The sequence below is a fragment of the Coloeus monedula genome (genome assembly GCF_965178545.1).
Source record: "Coloeus monedula genome assembly, chromosome: 1".
Taxonomy (NCBI): domain Eukaryota; kingdom Metazoa; phylum Chordata; class Aves; order Passeriformes; family Corvidae; genus Coloeus; species Coloeus monedula.
The window spans coordinates 42,446,729-42,465,409 of record NC_138781.1 but is presented as its reverse complement, the minus strand read 5'-3'; positions in this window follow the sequence as shown (position 1 = coordinate 42,465,409).

Below are 18,681 nucleotides of genomic sequence, written 5' to 3'. Positions count from 1 at the left end.
CAGCTGTGCTAAGCTAGTGAGCCAGTCCCACCCACTGTAGCTTAGCAATATTCCCTCATTCAGCTCTTTGAAGTAGGATATCTTTGGGAATAAAAAGACTATAGTAGTGGGGTTTTTTCTTGCGTGAGTTGAATGACTCCTTCTGGAGCTTGAGGGAGGAAGCAGCTGGCCACTTTGACTGTAGAGGAGATGATAAAAGGTCTGAGGGAAGGTGAGTGGATGCAAACAAGCCTGATGTGATCCTGTGAGGACTGACACCAATGTCACTGAAACCAGTGACTGCACCTTCTCTTCGCGGCACAGAACAGACAACTGAAACTGGCGGGAGAAGAAGACATAAAGAGCCTTTATGAAATAGAGTATGGGATGTTTCCACAAGTAATGGAGACCCTGACCTGGAATGGGAGTTGGAGAAGGCAAAGCTTGATAAGGGGAACTGGGGCTGAGCTTAAAAGTAGAAGCAGTGAAGTAGTTGCTGTAAAACATTGCTAGTCTGGGATGCATCTGAAGATTCTCACCATTCCTTCTAAGGGAAAATAGCCAAAATCCTCTGGCAGAATGTGTCAGCCCTCAAAGGGTGGCATGGCAGCTTGCTTGCCTGATGGTTTCCTCCAGGCTAGGGTCTGGGGTCTGTGCAATTAACCAGCGTTCCGGTCCTGCAACCCTCCCACCAGGGAGGTGGTTAGCTCACATGCCATGGTGGTGGGCCTCCCCTCCTCTGTTAGGTTTTGTTTTCCTGAGTTTTGAAGGAGGTGCATTATACAATCTCTAAAACTGCTCAGAAGTTGAGCAATATAAAAATGAAGGTTGAGTATAGGTCAGTAATTCAGCAGTGTAAGGTCTGTCTCAACAGTGTTATTTTACAGTGCACTTTCTGTAAGACGGTTTTGCTGTTGAATGATCAAGTTGCCTTTACAAACATATGGGCCTCTTTACATTCTTTAAGATACTTAGGAAAACAGTGGGGTAAAAAGGTACATGTTGTAGGTGTTTATTTGGTCATGTTTGATTTATTTTGAAAACTATCACCAAAGTAACAGAATTATCCATTTAAGTAAATATATATGGGTTAAATCTGTCAGAATTACATTTTGATTTCTAACATTTTATATATGGCAGGGAAAAAATAGGGGTTAGGACTCTGAAAATCTTTTGCCACTATGGCAGGGTAGAAACAGATAATGATTTGAAACTCTTGTGTTTTTAAATAGTGCAGAACACCTCAAATTCAACAGACAGTGTGGTCACCTCATTGTGGAAATAGATTTGAATGATTACTAACATCTACTGTAGTTTTATCCAGTACAAAGTCCTGCTTGCTCTGTGACCAACAACTAAAAACATTCCATATGAAGTTTCAAGAAGCATCCTCCTTAAAAACAAATCCTAATATTAAATTAGGTGGATTTGGTGTCTTGCTGTTTTAATCATTATTGTTTGGCTTAGATTTGAGGTTTTTCTACTGTTCGGAAATTTGCAGCATACATTTGAAAGGTAAGTAAGAAACCCTACCACTGATCAAAGAATTGAAATGTGTGTTGGTTATCTGTCATGAGTCAATAAGCCATGATGCCCAGATCGTGTCATTCAGCCTCTGAGAGTGGTTTAGTATTTTAGTGCAGCTGCCAGAAGGAAATTCAATGCTAAAATAAAAGAGATGGGGGCTTGAGACAAAATTTATCACCTTAACAAGTTATTTTGATGCTGTTAAATACTGTGTCCTTGAGATGCAGGTACTGGCAAACAACACTTTCCATTTTGTCAGGTGTTGGTGTAACATTTTACAGTATCAGTTGTTTGTGAATTCCAGTGTTACAGAACTCCTGCCTATGTTTTAACAGCTGTGTATGAAAATTGCATGAAATTGCATGCAATAATGCACATTTGTTGTTGTTCTTACGGCTATTAACTGCTGGGATACGGTCTCCAGCACCAGGAGGCTTGTATTCATGTTTTGTAAGACATTCAAAGGTTGATAATGAATCTTGAAGAAGACTTAAAAAGGAAAAGTCTTCCAGAAGACTAGAGCTGATGTATCAAAGCATATCCAAAATTCATCAGAACTCTTAATGGAAAATGTAAATCTCATCTGGTTTGTGTACGTGACTGCTAGAAAAATCTTTCTGAGGAAACTGAAATTTTTAAACTTAGTAATTTCCAGTTGTCTTTCTGAAAATATATAGTCTTTGTCTGAAAAGTGTTGTCTCTGTGACTCCCTGGACATATTCATGTATGGTATGTGTGTAGTATATGTATACAAAGATGAGACTCCTAGTATTTCTTTATAAGCTTAACATTATGCAAATTTTTAATAGAAAAGTGCAGGAGGTTTTTTTGGGGTATTTTTATAAAACAGGTAGCCTAACTGAGAGAGAGAAAACATGGCTGTAAATACAGTAAAAATGTTAATTTTAAACGTTGAGAGAGAAAGGTGATCCTTTTCATCTACATATAAATACTAGAGTAATCTGACTTTAAAATACAAGATTAAAAGCTGGGGTCTCAATTCTGTGCATGGAAAAAATGTCTAGGTATTCCCCTGGAAAGCCCTGTTAAAACTACAGTATATACTAATGTAATGGGGAAATAATCTTGTTTTGCAGTTTGTCCTTTTCAGCTACATATTCCTTACACAATTGCTTAAATGCTGAATAATTTAGTACTTCATTTTTACTAAATCCTCCGATGGGGCGCTGCATCTAAGTAGCCAGACTGATTGATTGTGATCTCAGCAATGTCTTTAAGACGAAAAACCTTTAGAAGATATTTTATTTAGTAGACCTGAAATTTAATATTTTCTTGCCAGCTTTTATATTCTGAAAGGGTCTCTTCTGTGATCTTCTATTTCCATAGCTTTTGGCTATTGTGTGGCTCCATATTTTAGTTAATAATTTTTAACCTTTTTGCTTTTCCTAACATATTTACCAAAAGAGCACAGGTTTAAATGTCTGTGCTGTGAACTGTGCTAACTACAGACACCCCCAACATGCCTGAAATTGAGCTGCTTATCCTCTTTGTAAACTTCTCTTAGATTTTAACAGATAATAAGATTTCAGAAAAGTGAGAGTGACCCAAGTTTGTGCCAAATGTAAAGGCTGCAATGGCAACATGGAACGGTTTTTAACACTGAGATTAAATAAAAAGAGCAGGGTTAATTTTCTTATTTAGTACCAACACCCCTACCTAGGTCCTCAGGACAGCACAAGGCAATTTACTGTAGATTAAGATACCAGTCAGCTTTAATTTCTTTTTTATTGTTTCTCTTTCATCATCTCCTTTGTCATTTGATTTTTATATGTTGCAGGGACATAGCTGAGTAGTCAGCTAATGCCTGTGGTAGCTGTGTGCACCCTCTCTCTGTAATGGGATATTCTGGGACCATTTACTAAAAGCAGCAATCGGATGGGAACCTGATGTCCTCCCTCAAGACTGCTCTGTGATCTGGCGGCCACAGTTCAAGATCAAGGCGTTTCCTTGATAGTGCTTTGTCCAGCCCACACGTTATTTTACCCATCGGGTTTGTCATGCTCCTGGGAACTTGTCATTTGGAGTTGTTTTTTTTTTTTTTAATGGGATGTTTCAAGTTCATCTTGAGTCAGTGGGTTGTAGTTGTAGACTGAGTTTTTGAATCCTGCTTGTGTTATAATCGAAGGACATGGTAACGTCTGTTTTCAGCTTGTATTGATTTCAGACAGTCCATTGAGACAGAGCTGTAACTTCTACACAGTGCTAAAAAAAAGAGTAAATGCAAATCCTTCGATTTCACACAATTAAAATTGTGATAAAGTACTTAACAAGGAGCCCTAGATATAACTTTAATTTGATTTCTCTCACCAATTGGCAGCTAGGGCAGTGTTGTACAGAGACTGTATGATTTGGGGCTCACCCTGCTAGCAGGGTGCTGTGAAGGGGACATCTCAGAGAAGCCGAGCTACCAAGGGTGAGCCAATGTCTTCATCAGGACTGCCTGTGGAGCCCCAGGGGGGGACACCTGATCACAGCAACCTCCCGGGTGGAGTGACCTGAGGAGCCCTGCTTATCTAAAAAACAGATAAATAAATTAAAATAACCACAGAAACAAAAGTGAGGAAGGGCCTTTCTTAAACTACTACCGGGGTTTGTAGCAGTGCTGACAGAATTAACAGCTTACAGCATTCTGAGCCATTTCTCTGATTCAATTTTGCACAATTCAAATAAGGGAAGATTCCTGGAGGATGATGTTGCTGTCTTTGACACAGACAATCCCTCCAGCCAGGTGATATTTAAACACAGGGCCATTAGTGTATTGCATGATCAGATGCACATTCCTCTCTGTTTAACCTTTGTGCTTGCTAGACCTTTCTCTAAAGGTCACAAAGTGTTAATCTAGATGTGACTAACCACTTCACAAAGGTTTTAGTAACAGGGAATCTTGCCTTGGTCAGTATTTGTGTGATGTCTGGAATAGCTCGGTCTCTTGCACTCTGTATTGCCACAAACAAAAAAAAACAAATTAATGAATCAGAATTTAAAAGCCCATATGACTGCAAATGTTTCTTCACTGCTCAGGCCTTTGTTGTCCTGGCATGACAGACTTTGAAGGGAAAATAAGCTGTGCTGTAAATTGAGGGATATATATGCATTCTGGTTTAAGCCAGAAATCTGTGCTTCATTTTGAGATGGTGAAAAGTGGGTGGGACAACAGGCCCTGCAGATCTAAACCCCTTATGGCCAAAGTCAGGACTTAAAAAAAAAATAACATATATTGTACAGTTCTTTCCCTTTTTACTGGGTACAGAAACCATAACTGTAACCTTCTGGCAGGAGCCACATTTCATCTACACTTTACGCTCTGGCCTAAAAATGAGGAAAAGGAACAACCAAATTTAGGGTTGCTTCAGCTTGGCACTTACGAGTTTTTACCCATCTCCTTCCTAATGCAGTTTGTCGTGACCAGCACTGAGCAGCTTTAAAGTACAGGTTCCAGCTGAGATTCCTAATTATAATTTAGTAGCATATCCCTACCTGGGTGGCAGGGGGAAGCCATAGAAACCTTATCGTGTGTGCAGGTATCTTCAGATGTCTTCAAGGAGTCCTAACAGACCTTCTCAGCTCAAGGGTCTCTCTAAGAAGCCTTGAAATTTAATCACGTCTTTATTTGAAATATCTCTTGAAGATACTCTCTCATCCAAGTAAAGCTGTGTAAGTCTGTATAGTGAGCACAGTATATCATAGCTGGTTGGGACTAGAAGTTTCTTTTGGAGAAGGAGGAAATCTCTCTGTTCTGGCTAGGTACCTGTGTCCTGAAATCCTCCTTCATCAGGTTAGTCTTGGTAGGTACAAATCATAGACAGGTTTATTCTAAATGCCTGTGTTCAAAAGCAATTAAGAAGAGAACAGTAAGAGATTGGGTGTTGAGCACATTCCTGTTTTCCTTCCTCTCCTCCATTTGCCATTTCAGGGATTAGTGAGGCTTCTCCACCTTGAGTATGGACCATTGGCTGTGATGGTGAGAGTTTGCCAAGAAATTGCAAACCAGAGTTCCCAAAACTGCTTTCTGCTTCTGACAAAACAAAAGCTTTGCTGGGCACAGGCACTGTGTCGTAAACCCTCATGCTCCATCATAGCCCCACAACATGTAGTCTACCCACATTCAAGTACATTCTTGCATGCTGCTCACCTCGCTGGTAAACTGTAAAGGTGCTATACAAATACTGAGTCATCCGTGGCATGGGGTACTTGGTAACTCCTCTGTTCTTTTTTGGTTTAAAGTTTGTGCTGATTTTGTCATTCCCTCATTGTTCCCTTCTTTTATTATGTTCATTTATTCCAAAGATAAACCAGCCTTTCCTGAGTTAATATTAGGTGAAACACAATTATGTAGTGATTAATGGAGGCCTAGGTGCAATTAGCAATTACTTTAAATGGCCTGGATTTCCTAATGATTACATTGTTCTCTACAAATTTATTCTGCAGACAACTTATTATACTGAATTTTTCTTGGATAATAAATTTGTGAAACATTTTGCAGCATCACCCTGAGGCACTAAAAGAAATTGCCTCCTTACTGATAAATAATTTAGATGGGTAAGATCTTGTGCAGACCCCATACACTCAAAAGGCTTCATCAGTTCCCATCTTCTGGGGGGAAAAGGTGACCACAAAAGCAAGGAGAATTGCACTGGAAAATTTGAGCATTCACCATGGTGCACTGTTAAAGTCATGGAACGCGTAGGTAAGAGGCACAAACAGATGATATCTGAAAAATAACTTGGAGTAGCTGTAAGCTGTGCTAGTGTTTCCCTTTCTGCTTTATTAGTCTTTGTACACCTCCTGCTAGCCAGGTTATAATTTTGGGATTATTCTTTATATGATAAGTATATTTATAATGAGTATTTGTGTCCTATAGCTTTAACCATAGCATAGGTTATTAAAAATTAATTTAATGGTCCTCTAGGATCCAACTCTGGAGGTAGCAAACAAGCATCTCGGTTATATATTGTCTTCAATTATTCATTAAGAACTATGAGGAGATTTTCTAGAACATACCTCTAGCGAAGCTCAGAGCTGTTCTAATGCCAACAACAAAGCTCTGCTACTTAGTTTAACAAAATTGGACATGATTTCCCTGTTGGATTTCTCTGTTTGAGCTAATACTTTATCACATTTAATAAAGTTTATTACAAACGTGACTTGGTACAACAAAAATCCTCATGGTGAGGCTAAAGCATCATTTAATTTTGAATGGACATTTTGCCAAAAAGAATTTTAATATATCACCATGCATGTGACCATAATAAATAGTTGAACACACACAAAGCTTCGGTAAGAATAATTTTCTTGTACACTGGAGCCATTTTCTCAGCAGTTTGCACTCCCAGTTCCGTTTCTTCTATCCTCAGTGTTATTCTGGTTTGGACTTTGTAGTTGTTGCTGATTCTTTTTTGGTAAAGCAAAGCTGTTTCCCTCAAATACTGCCAGTGCTGCATCTTCGCTGCAGGAAAGGGTCTCATTCCTCTTTGTGCACCAGATGTACAGGTGCATAAATATACAAGGGTCTATGGGAAGAGTGTATCCAGGAAAATGTCAACATTTTGAGAGCCAGAGTTTAATTCAGGGTGCTAAAATAGTGTAATGTCTTGTCTGAATAGTTGTTCCAGTATTTTGTTTTCTTCTTGGTTGTTCTATTTTCTTAAACATATACTCTTAGCCACAAGTGAACTTTTAAAAGTTTATTAACTATTGCAGAGGTGGGTTTCCAGTGGAGAATTGCACCAGAGTTACTGTAAGCTAAATGTACAATTCAAATGCTGTCAATTTTGTGTTGACGAACCCTTGTGTGGCTTCAGTGAAGTTTTCTCATTTACATGACAGCTAATGTGTTTTATAATATTTCCCCTTTCCTGAAGGATTGCATAGCATTTCTGTAAGCCCTGCTGGAAGCTTTGCATCCAGAAATTACTGTGGAAACAATAGTGCACCTAGTGTTCTGGAATTCTTTGTAGATTTTTAATTCCTGCTATGAACAGGTCAAATGCACAGATTTTGTGAAAAGTATTTTTTTTCCCTTAATATCCTGTTTTGAAAGGAAGAGCTCGCTTTGTCCTGTAATTTTACTGCCCTAACAGGAGGGCACAACACGAGGGAGAAGATAGATTGGTACATTCTTCAGCACGGTTATAATTGAACTTTCAACAAAAACAATGTGACACTTCCCTCCCACTGTAAAAAGGTTCTGAAGAGAACCATACCATGAGCTTCACACTGACAAACTCACTTGACTGCATTTTCATCATGCAGGGATGTGGCTTTCCTGCAGGATGCCTCTTGGAGAAAGGTCCTGTCCACGTGCACTCCCAGTGATGTGCTGCTTCCATTAACTTACACTTTAAGGAACACCTAGGCCAGTCCTCTCGTTTCATTTCCAGGCATTCTGTTTTACAAAAAGCTGTATCCTCAGCTAAATTTCCAGCAAACAAAAGATGGGTGATGGTATTATATGATCCAGCAGCTCAGAACAATTCAGCAGTCTCCAGCTCGGAGGGGAGGGCTGTGAGCACATGAGCTGTGCTGGAACCATGGGGACCCCCAGTTCTGCTTCCCTGGCATGACCTCCACTCACACAGCAGGAGGAGCATTCTGGTGTCCTTGTGAGAGAAGATCCATGCATATTACTGGATTTCTCCATCCACATCATCTCTGCCATCTCCAGAATCAGCATGAACCAGAGTTTGAAGAACCCGTTGGTCCACACAGAAAGATCAAGAAAGCAAAGGCACTGCCAGCAGTTTCTGACCATCCTTCAGGTCATGAGCTCCAGGGAGCACTTGGTCCTGTGATGTGCCTACAGTGGAGACCAGGTAAGGATCAGAGTCTGCCTGCAGACCCTGCAAAGACCTGGGTGAAAGGAGAGTGGCTCAGTTCTCCCTGCAACAGTTTGTTTGCTGGTCCCCTTCAGACAGGCTGGGATGTCATAAGGGACGTGAGAGACAGTGCTGTGTTCTTGTCACATTGGTCATCAGCAATTAGTGCTACATCTGATGTTGAATCTGCTGCTGCTGCTGTGGGTCACAGGCCAGCCATGCCTGGGGAGTGCAGGGACCCGCACCGGGTGGGGATGTGTCCGTAAGGTGAGGGGCTGGATGGTGCAAAATCTCTCCCCAAGAGCCAGGACTCCCCACGTGAGGGAAAACGCTAATCCTCTGTGGGGAGCCCAGCCAGGAGAGCTGGAGGCTACCTGGAGATTGTGCAAGGACCACCACGGGCAGGGAGAGCACGGCTGTGGGCAGGAGGGCTGCAGGCTTTGCACCATGCTGTGTGAGCACGAGAGCTGTGCTGAGGCTGAGGGCTGCAGACCAGCACCAGGGATGTTGATTCTTTCTAGAGTGATCCAGGACATGTGGGGTGGCTGGGCTACTCCTGCTCACCTGCTTGTAAAAAAACATCAGTCTCCTGGAAATGCTTCTTTATGATGGAAATGCTTAGGTATGGTACAGGATAATTGTGAGAACTGTAGTCATCCTGGTATGGAGGGGTCACATCTAAAACAATCCCCACCCCAAGCTCTATGAACGTGCCTGCTCATGGGGCAGAGGTGGGTGAACAGGCTTCTCCCACTTGCTCACATTTTATCTCCAGAGGTTTGCCTTATCTCCACGTCTTACAGGCTGCTTTTCCTTCCTGAGTACAGGCACTGAGAGTTAGCAAGCAGCATCCCTAAAGTGCTGCCAGTGGAGAATAGAAGTGTTCCAGAGGAAGTGTGCTGTTACAGCAAAGCTGGCCATGAGACTCCACCACATCCCACCCACTGCCTGTCAGGCACCCCTCAGGATGGGCTGAATGCCCACCTCTCCATCAGCACCACATGCTGCCCTCCTCCAACACAAGGCAGCAGTTCCTCAGCGCTCACTAAGGCACAACGCTCTGTTCCCAATGCCTTCATGCTCTACCACTGCCGCTTCTCCCCAGGGACACAGCCAGGCCCCTCAGCTCCAGCCCTTTAAGCTGCAGTGCAGGACATGCTGTTTAGGGCTCCACTGGCCAGTAAAATTAATTATATTCTTTTTTTTATAGCACATTCAAAGACAGAGATATCCAGGTTATTTGTGTATCTTGAGGGTTGCATTCAGTCTCTCTGTCCAGGTGAAGTCTTTGGGTCTTGTTTTTCATAAAAAACAGAAAATTTATATTTTTAACTTAGCTATTTAAATGATAAATCTATGATGAGGTGTGGTCTAATGCAGAATGAATCTCTCAAATGTTTTAACAAAGGAGAGTAGGGCATGTGGGACCTGGAGCTCTGTCCTGCCAGAGGAGCAGCCCCGCCAGCGCGATGAAAGATATTCCACTGGGAGATTTCTGACACATGCTGCCCCTACATTTCTGGTATTTATTATAGAGGGAAGGGAAGAAAAAAGCTCAAGGGAAAACAAAAATCTAGGTCTGCCTCAGGTTATTATAAACTGAGAATTGATAGGCAGGCTCAATTGCCTGTTGCTAAGCAGCCAAGAGAATTGGTTGACCATACCCTGGGCCTTTTAAAGAAAAAACACAAAGCAGAAAGCTTTGTGTGTGTGTGCGTATGTGTGTGCATTTGGTATATGAAATAACATGTAAATATCACATTGGAATACAGGCACCCAGTATTTTTTTTTGTTGAATGTTTGTGAGATGCTGCTGCATGGGTGATGTGAAACAAATCAGGCCTTGGGTGGGCAGGATAACCTTTGCTTTAAAATTAAAAGAGAGAGAGGGATTCTGCCATACAGCCAGACCAAGCAGCACTTTCTTAGTGCTTCCCCATGGCAGACTACGTTTAGGGAATGATCTCACATCCTCTGGAAAGCTGAACACTGACGATCACAGGAACTGGTTCCTGGGGAGCCAAGTCCACCCCTCTCCCAGCCACTATCACCAAAGTGGCCTTAAGCATTATTTTTTTCCAAATGCCCATGTATAAAACAGCACAAAGTACTGGAGAGCCCCCAGCCCTTATTCTCACCACTGCTGTTCCCAACTTGCTTTTGGAAGCTGGGAAAGGCAGGATGCAAAACTCGTACTGGATGAAGTCGCGCTAGGTCTCGGGGAGAGAAGGGAAAGCCCAGCCTCACTGGGGAGACCCACTATGCTGCTGGCTTTCCAGGCAGCTAAAGTGGGAGACAAACTGTGTCTGCCTGGCAAAACAGTCTGCCAGAAGGTTATGGGGGTTTTTTGTTATTTTCTTATTGCTCAGACAAGCTAAAATGGTAAAATAAAATAGACATTATACTTGGTGAAGAGAATGTTGACTTAGGGACCAGCTTTGCTCTCACCACCCATGATTATTTCACACCCTTTTCCTTGTTTCTTCAAGTGTGATTTGGCCTGTCTTAAAGATAAAAACCCAAAGCCTAACTTGGTTTGCAATAATCAGTCTCAAAGTTGGTGATTTCTGTGTTCTGACATTCCCAAGTCCCTCCTCCATTCCAGTACCTTCCCAGCAGCCCCTCACTCATCAGCAGCACCCAGAGGGTTATATCAATTAGAACAGGTCTGCAGCAACCTCACTGCTTTGCACCAAACCATGTCTTCCCCCACCACCCAGAGCGAATCCCCTTGGAAGCTGCTCACTATGGAGTATTGCTCCCTGTCCAAACCATCTGTAGCATGTGCTCCTCCTCCTCACACATGCCAAGCAGACCTATGTCTGCAGGGGTTTTGGGGTGCTGAAAACACCCTGGTACCATCCCTGGCTCACTCAGTGTGCGTGGGCACATGGGGCCATCGCTGCACTGTGCAAACATGGGCAGGCACAAGGAGAGAACACAGTGGAGCTGCACCATCAGGCAGGGTCAGCCCACCCCTGCTCCCCCTCCTTCCCCGAGCACGGGCCTAAAAATAGACGTAATCAGGCTTCAAAAAGGAAAAGAAATGGAAAGGTCAAGTGTCATGACCTTAGACATGCTCTGAGGCTGCTTTTCTCCTCGCGTAGCTCGCCCTCGCTGGGCCCCCCGACGGCGTTTCCGGACCAGAAGCAGCCGGGGCGCGCGCCCTGGGCACGGCCATCAGCTGTGGCCTCTGATCGGGGGGTTCTTCCTTTTTATCCTTCCCCATCCGCCTTCCTGCCGCCTGAAACCGACTCCTACCTTGCCTGGGGAAAAGCACCAGTGGGTGCCCAGGGCTCCATCCCTGTCTCCTTGCTGCAGTCACCTCACAAGGCCAACCCCCTCCACTGGGTCACCTGCCAGAGCCACACTAATTTTGGGGTGCTTGAGCCCCACCCTGTAACAGGTGGGTGCAGGGAGGCACCCAGAGTTTTCCTTTCATGAGCCCACAAGTCTTGGCTTTCCATGGCTGGCCCACATGGCTGCACTGCTGTCTTTGATTTTGTGCCCATCATAACAGAATAAAGCAGCACATTTCATGCTGGGAACTCAAGACCTGGAGCAGGGAAGGTAGAGGATATTGCATCTTTGCAATTATGTTCTCATTTTTCCCAACTGGTGAGAAATCCCTCCATCCTCCTTTGCTTTTTCCTTGCCCAAATAACATCTGAAAAACTTCGGTAATTTTTTTCTGCGTATGTGCTCAGCGCAGGTATGAGTCAGGACTCACACTTTGCCTTCTCTTTCCTTTTGGTGCAGTGAGGAACACACAGTCCACCCTCTGGATCCAACCAAAGATCCACAGAGACCATCTTCTGCCTCTGCCAGCGCCAAGTCTGCCCTGGCAGTCTGCATTTATGAATGTTGCAGAAGTCACTATATTTCATTGTTCATCAGTGCATATGGGGCTGGCATGGAAACAAAACCCTTTCCTGTGCTTTCCATTTGCAGATTTTCATGTTTCCGACTGGGAGTATTTTACTCAATGTTTTAATTTTTATTGCAGCAGGAAAATGTAATCGTGCGGCAAAACCAATCCGTGGGTGCTCTCAGCTCAGAGCATCCTAGGGGCAGACAAAATCTGCACCATGTCCTGGCCTGCAGATGCGGGAGCTGGCAAAGCACAAATACTGCAAGCAAAGCTCCCATAACACATTTATTCTGCAGAAAGCAGAGGGGGCAGGATTTGGGTTTCTGGGGCTGCCATGCAGCTGCTCCCTCCTCTCCAGGGCTGGGGGCAAAAGGGCAAAAAAAATGACATGCTAAATAAACCCTGACATTTCTGAGGTGTGAATGGTTATTCTAACTGCCTGAAATATTCAGCAATGTAGCACTCTGTCTTTAGCATTTTACTTGTCCCCTCAGTTTGTCCTTGTCCCCTCCTTTTATCCTATAAAGCTCCCACCTCCATGTTCCCAGTGCTTCCTTCTGGCTCGCCTGTGCCTCAGCCCTCCTCCCACATCCTGCATCCCTGGGATCCTTCCTTATAAAGCACAGCAGAGGATTTCAAAGCCAGTTGTCTCTATACCAATCCACCCAACCTTGCCCAAAATAACCGTGGCACACAGAAAGGTGGTGGCTGTCACACAGAAAACAAGTGTTTTCCAGGAGCCACCAGTAGCTGCGTGCACACGCTTTGCACAAGCTGTCCTGCCATCAGCTAATGTCCTGGATGGATGCATGGGGATCTAGAGCAGATATTTATTTAAAATCCAAAAGGTTGATACTAGAAAATCACTCCAAAAGGGTATATTCAGAATAATACTCCCTTTTCCTTAATTGAGAAGATTTATCTATTAAACAGGCATGTTCTCTGCTTTAAAATGTTCATTACTTCTGCAGTTTTCTGCTTCTGTATGTCGTAAATCTATTCTGGGCACCTGGCTTCCTCTGTAATGATGTGTGGAAAACCTGGTGCATGTCATGTTATTTACTACTGGTTATTTCCTTCATCTGCAATACCAAGATCTGCCATCCGAGGTGAGATTTGCCTCAGGATCCTTAAAAATTTTAGCTCAGAATAGAAATCAGAGAGCTGCTTTAAAAAACAAGTTAGAACCGAGGCCTTCCAATAGGAAGTTTCCTTGACCTAGATGGGATCTCATGCCAGCTGATGAAAAAGTTTTCGTGGGAGACTGGATCAGCCTGGCCAGTGGTGCCAAGTGGTACCTGAAGACATCAGCTGGTGCATGAGCCCTTGGCCCTCCTGGTTGAGCACAGGGAAGTTCATGGCCATTAGGATCTTCAAACCTGTAAGATGTACTCAGGCAGCAGGGACCCCTGCTCACAGTCCAAAAGGATGTGTGTGGGCCACCATCTCCAAAACATCCTACGTGACCCACTGGAGGAAGGGCGAGGCAGTGTTGTGAGACTGCAGGTTTAATGCACTCGCACCCCTCTGACCTGCGTTTTGTAAAATGGGATCAGTTGGGGTTTTTTTTGTCCTTCACACTGGTCAATTCTTGCTACAACCATAGATGCTAACACACCTCCCCCTCGCTCTGCCAGACGCACCTTTGGGACATCAGAATTAAAAACACTCAGTGCCAGACCACATGCAGCCCCAGGGAAGGATGTGGGAGCTCAGGGGAGCCATTCCCATGGGGCTCACACAGACTGTGCCTCAGCTGACAGGGACATTGTCACCAAGATGCCTGTGGGCTTCCGGGAGCCCCCAGGGACAGCAGTGCCCCAAAGGCTCTGACAACTCGTTTTTATGGACTTCACCACGGCATGTCCTGGCTTAAAACACCCTGGCACAGCAGCCCCACGCTGCTGGTGAGCAGAGAATGCTATTTTGGGGATTGAAACCTTGCTCTTACCAAGTTGTGGGGGCTGTCAAGGCTCACTCTTCCCACTGGGGTTGTGAGGGGTTGTCCACCAAACTGTGTCTTGTCAGCCACATGACTGCTGAAATGAGTGGGGCTGTGTTAGTGCTGGAAGTCACAGGATTACCTCGTGTCAGGTCAAAAAAAATCGGTGAATTTTTATTAGCACAGATTGAAGTTTCTCCTGAAAGTTGATGAAAACTTTTCCCAAAAACTGACTTGCTTGTGCAAGGAAAACTTGCTCCTATATCCACCTAAGCTGAGCATCTTCAGCAGCTTGAACAGGCTCACCAAGCTGAGCTGAGGAGGCTGAACACAAACCTTGTGATGTGCAGTGTGACTTCTCCAAGCAGACAAGAGTTGTGCTGGTGAGATGAGTTCTGGATGTTTTTCTTGAGGTTTTTTACAAAGCTTTGGCTGACAACGGCCATTTACCCACAGCAGCAGCATTGCAGAGCTCATGGCAGGGGAACAAGAACAATGGGCAGTGTGCAATGAACTGGGCTCTGGTCCATGAAGTGCATGCCCACAGCACGATCCGATGCAAAACCTGTGCCAGGACCTCTGACACATTCAACAGAAGCCCAACATGCTTGTGCCCCATCTGCTTTGGGGTTCTGCTCTGAGTGCCACGATTACATGCAGGCAGGGTCTGTGGCCTGAGCCATGAGTTGTCTTGGTGTATCCTGTAGCTCAGCTCAGGGTCTGTACCATGAGATTGTCCCACCTTCTCTTACTCATCCTATGAACAAAAATGTGTGTTGGAAGTGAAACCTCCCTGAGAGAAGCCTGGTTTAGACAAGACTGAAAATACTGAGGGATAATCACACTGGCTAAAGGAGAATGGGGCTTACTTCAAAACATTTCTTGTGAAAAACACTGATTCCTCATGGCATTTTTGCATAAACTCCTAAAGCTCCACCATGTTCCCAAAGTGAGAATTTTGCTTCAGCTCTCCTTGAGAAACTTCATATACCAGCAGCCAAGTGGTGCTGCACAGAGCATGGCTCTTGCTGTGGCAGATGGAATTCAATTACTTAATGTATCACAGCCATGATTTTCAGGCTCCTGCTGCCTCACCTCTCGAGCAGGAGGAGGGTCAAGAGCCATCAGCCTGGGTGCAGCTTCTCTACTCTGTTTCCACTTGTAGAGCAGAAAATGAAAAGCAAATCCCCAGGGCCAGAGGTTTCTCCAAGGTTGTGTCTCCACAAAAAGCAGTTGGACTCCTCCTGGCTTGTCAATCCTGCTGCTAATCCTTCTGTGAGAGGACAGCACTGGTTACCTGAAACCACACGACAGTGGAGGAACCTGCTCTTTTAAGGTACAGTTCCTCAGGACTTGGCACCTTTGCTAGAACTGGGAGCCAAAGCAGGGTCATCACGCTCCAGCTTTTTGACACAGATACATTTGTAACAAATGCTGCCTCCAAGGTGTCTTCAATTCAGCAGGCAGATGGACAGATGTTAACAAAAGCTTTTTAATTACCCTTTGGGAAATACTGATGAATTATCAGGAGGAAACTTAGATGGGCAATTCTCAGAAGGTGAGGAGCAGCTCCCAAGCACGGTAGCAGATAAGCCTTGCTGAGCTGTTCAAAGTCAAGTGGGGTTAAAAAGTGAATACCACATAGCAGAAAGTAAAAGAATTATGACAGTGGGTCAGATCTGGCGTGTCTCCTCATCCCAAACCTCCCTCTATCAACAACAAGTAGCAGATGTTCAAGGAAAGATGAGAAATGAAGGAAAAGTGATATTCTTGTGTGTTCTCCTGGTTTTCAGCACAGTGGTTTTGGCAAATCTCTAAGTCCCAAGGGTAAATCATATATGAAATCTTTTATAATTCTTATTTCTGTGATGCATGACTATGAGATTTTTGTCCTGAATCCACATGAGCTCATTCAGCCACTGAACTGGCTTTTCAGAAAGACAGCATTATTGCAATATCCTGATGCTCTCTGCGGCTTTCCACATGACTGCTGCGGAAGGGGAGCCTGTCGGGCTGTCTAAATCCAGCCAAGAAGCCTACCAGCTACCACTCAACAAGTCATCAGCTCCAGATTCCCAGTACTTACATTAATGGTTGCAGCTCAGGCCACAGGGGGAATGGTGTGTCTCCCTCTGTGGAGCAAGAGCAAGGCCACAGCATTGGGTTGCTCAGCCCTCCGGGGCTTTAGGGCCATTAAAGTCTGCCAGGACGGCTGCAGATTTCTGTGCAGCCTGGTGGAATATCCCAAAGGTTTTGTGTAGAAAGGAAATGTGTAAAAACACAGGGGAGAACATTTTGTCTGTGCAGGGGGCTCTACCCATGTTCAGGTGGATGGGTTTTGAAAAAGACAGTGAAGAGGCAAAAGCCTTTTTTCTCAAGAAAATGCTTCATTTCAGCTCCAGACTTTGCACAGCAGAGGACAGGGTGGGGTTGTAAGTTGTAACCTCAAGCAGCTCCCATCCCTGTGCCCTAAGGGTGCCCTGGGGCACACCCCCAGGCATCAGCCACCTCAAGGTTCTTGGAGAGGCAGAGGGGCTGTGGGTCAGGGAGAGGACCTGGCCACTCCGAGGGGCAGTCACAGGCTGTAACCCACACCGGAGACTGCCTGCTTCCTTGGGCTGAGCTGGTGGTAGGAGAAAAAGGGAAAACTTGGGGCAGCCTAATCCAGCATTAAAGTCCTCACTAATTCTCTCCTTCCTGAGGACACCTGAGCCGCGGACCAGGTGCGTGGGGGCCGGCGGCTGCTGTCACAGTTGGCTTGAGCAGCTGCAGCCATCTGCAGTACTTGTCTCCAGCAAGGTGCAGTTTCTGCAGGATGGACGCCCCAGGGCTGGATTTCTGCTCCTCAGGAGTCACCCCAGTTGGGGTGATAGAGGGATGAAGCTTTCTGGACAAAAGGAGGGGGAATATATTGCATAAATAGCCCTGGTGTCAGGTGGGAGATGCTAAACCTCTGTGTCTCTCCAGCAGCAATGTTTGGGAGGAGGGAGAAGAGGTTTCATGGAGCAGAGCTCTCCCCTTACCGCAGTAGTCTGAGCTGCTGGGAGCCAGGATGCTGCTGGAAACTCTGCAAAGGGCAGGCAGAGAGAAGACAGGGAAGTCCTGTCCCACGGGGTGAATAGGGCAGGTCCCGTTGTAAGCAGTTCACGTGCAGATTTTGCCCCCAGTTTCTGCCAGCGATAAGGAAAACTGACAGGTCTATGAAAAGGTGAGATAAAGCAGCAACCTTCTGTGAATTTGTGGCTTTGCAGCTTTGCATCTTTACAATGTGGTGATGGACACACTCAGATCCAACAGTAATATAAACTGACCTGAAAAAATCAGATTGATGCAAAACCTAAAAAGGAGAAAAGATACAAGGACAACACAATTTACATTTCCCTGTCCTCTTGGGTTGTTAGACCCACTGAGGCTGAAGCAACTTTCAAAATGCATAAACAAATCAAATAACTAAAAATAACACCAAATGATTAACTCACCCAGCTGTATATTCACAAGTGATGCTTACTTTTAAAATACAAGGATTGGATTTTTTAAATCTTTGCTATGTTACTTAAGTACACCATAAGCTGTGGTGAGCAGACATATCTATATCCTTCATCAGCTTTGCTTTCTACCCCACACGCTGATGGTTTTTTTCTCCTTATCTTTATTTGCTACTGCTTGGAGAATGAAATCAGTTCAACGGCCAGAGGAGCTTTCTGGTTCTTCTGCCCTCACTCAAAGCAGCTGGGCAGTGCATGAACATGCATCTAAGGGCTGTCATCAGCCCAAGGGGCAGAGGGTGAGATCCAGCCTGGAGGATGCTGGTGTAGGGCAAGGAAGGTGAGAAGGGCATGGAAGTAATTCTCACAGCTCAACTGCAGGATTGCTGAGTGCTCTCAGGGGTGGTCCCAGGCCAAGTCTTGGGCCACAGTCCCACATCTGTAAAACTGGGACAATATTTTAAAAGCTTACACGGCATTCAGGAAGGTTGTGACTATGAATGGTCATGAAAAGCTCCACCATGGCAGAGTTGTGGTCCTTATAAGGGCTGCTGTCTCTCACTTGAGAGAAAAGGCTTAATTCAAATCAGCTGTCCCCATTGGTATTAAAATTGTTATCACCATTCCTCTTTTGGCTGTCTTGGTGCAATCATCCTTTTAGAACTAAAACTGCATTTCAAAGATTTAAACTGCAATTTGACCTCCATGGCTCAGCCAGATTCCATGAAAATAAAGGTTGGAACTTGCTTTTGATTTTCTTCTCACAGTCCTGGCCACAACTGGTCTTGAAAATATAAATACCAGTTATCAGCATTCAAACAAAAATGACTCAGAGGAAAAATGGTGCCATTATTTGGAAGCCACAGCACAAACTGCTGGCTACCCCCTTCAGAGCGATAAAACACGGATAGTTTCAGTGAAGAAAGAAAATTAGTGCCTGAGTTTCCTACCCCTGACTGCTATTCCAGACTGCAGTTTAATTCAGCTGTTTATGTGAAGATGCCCTATTGGGATAAGGCAGTGAATCTATCCAATGTTGCG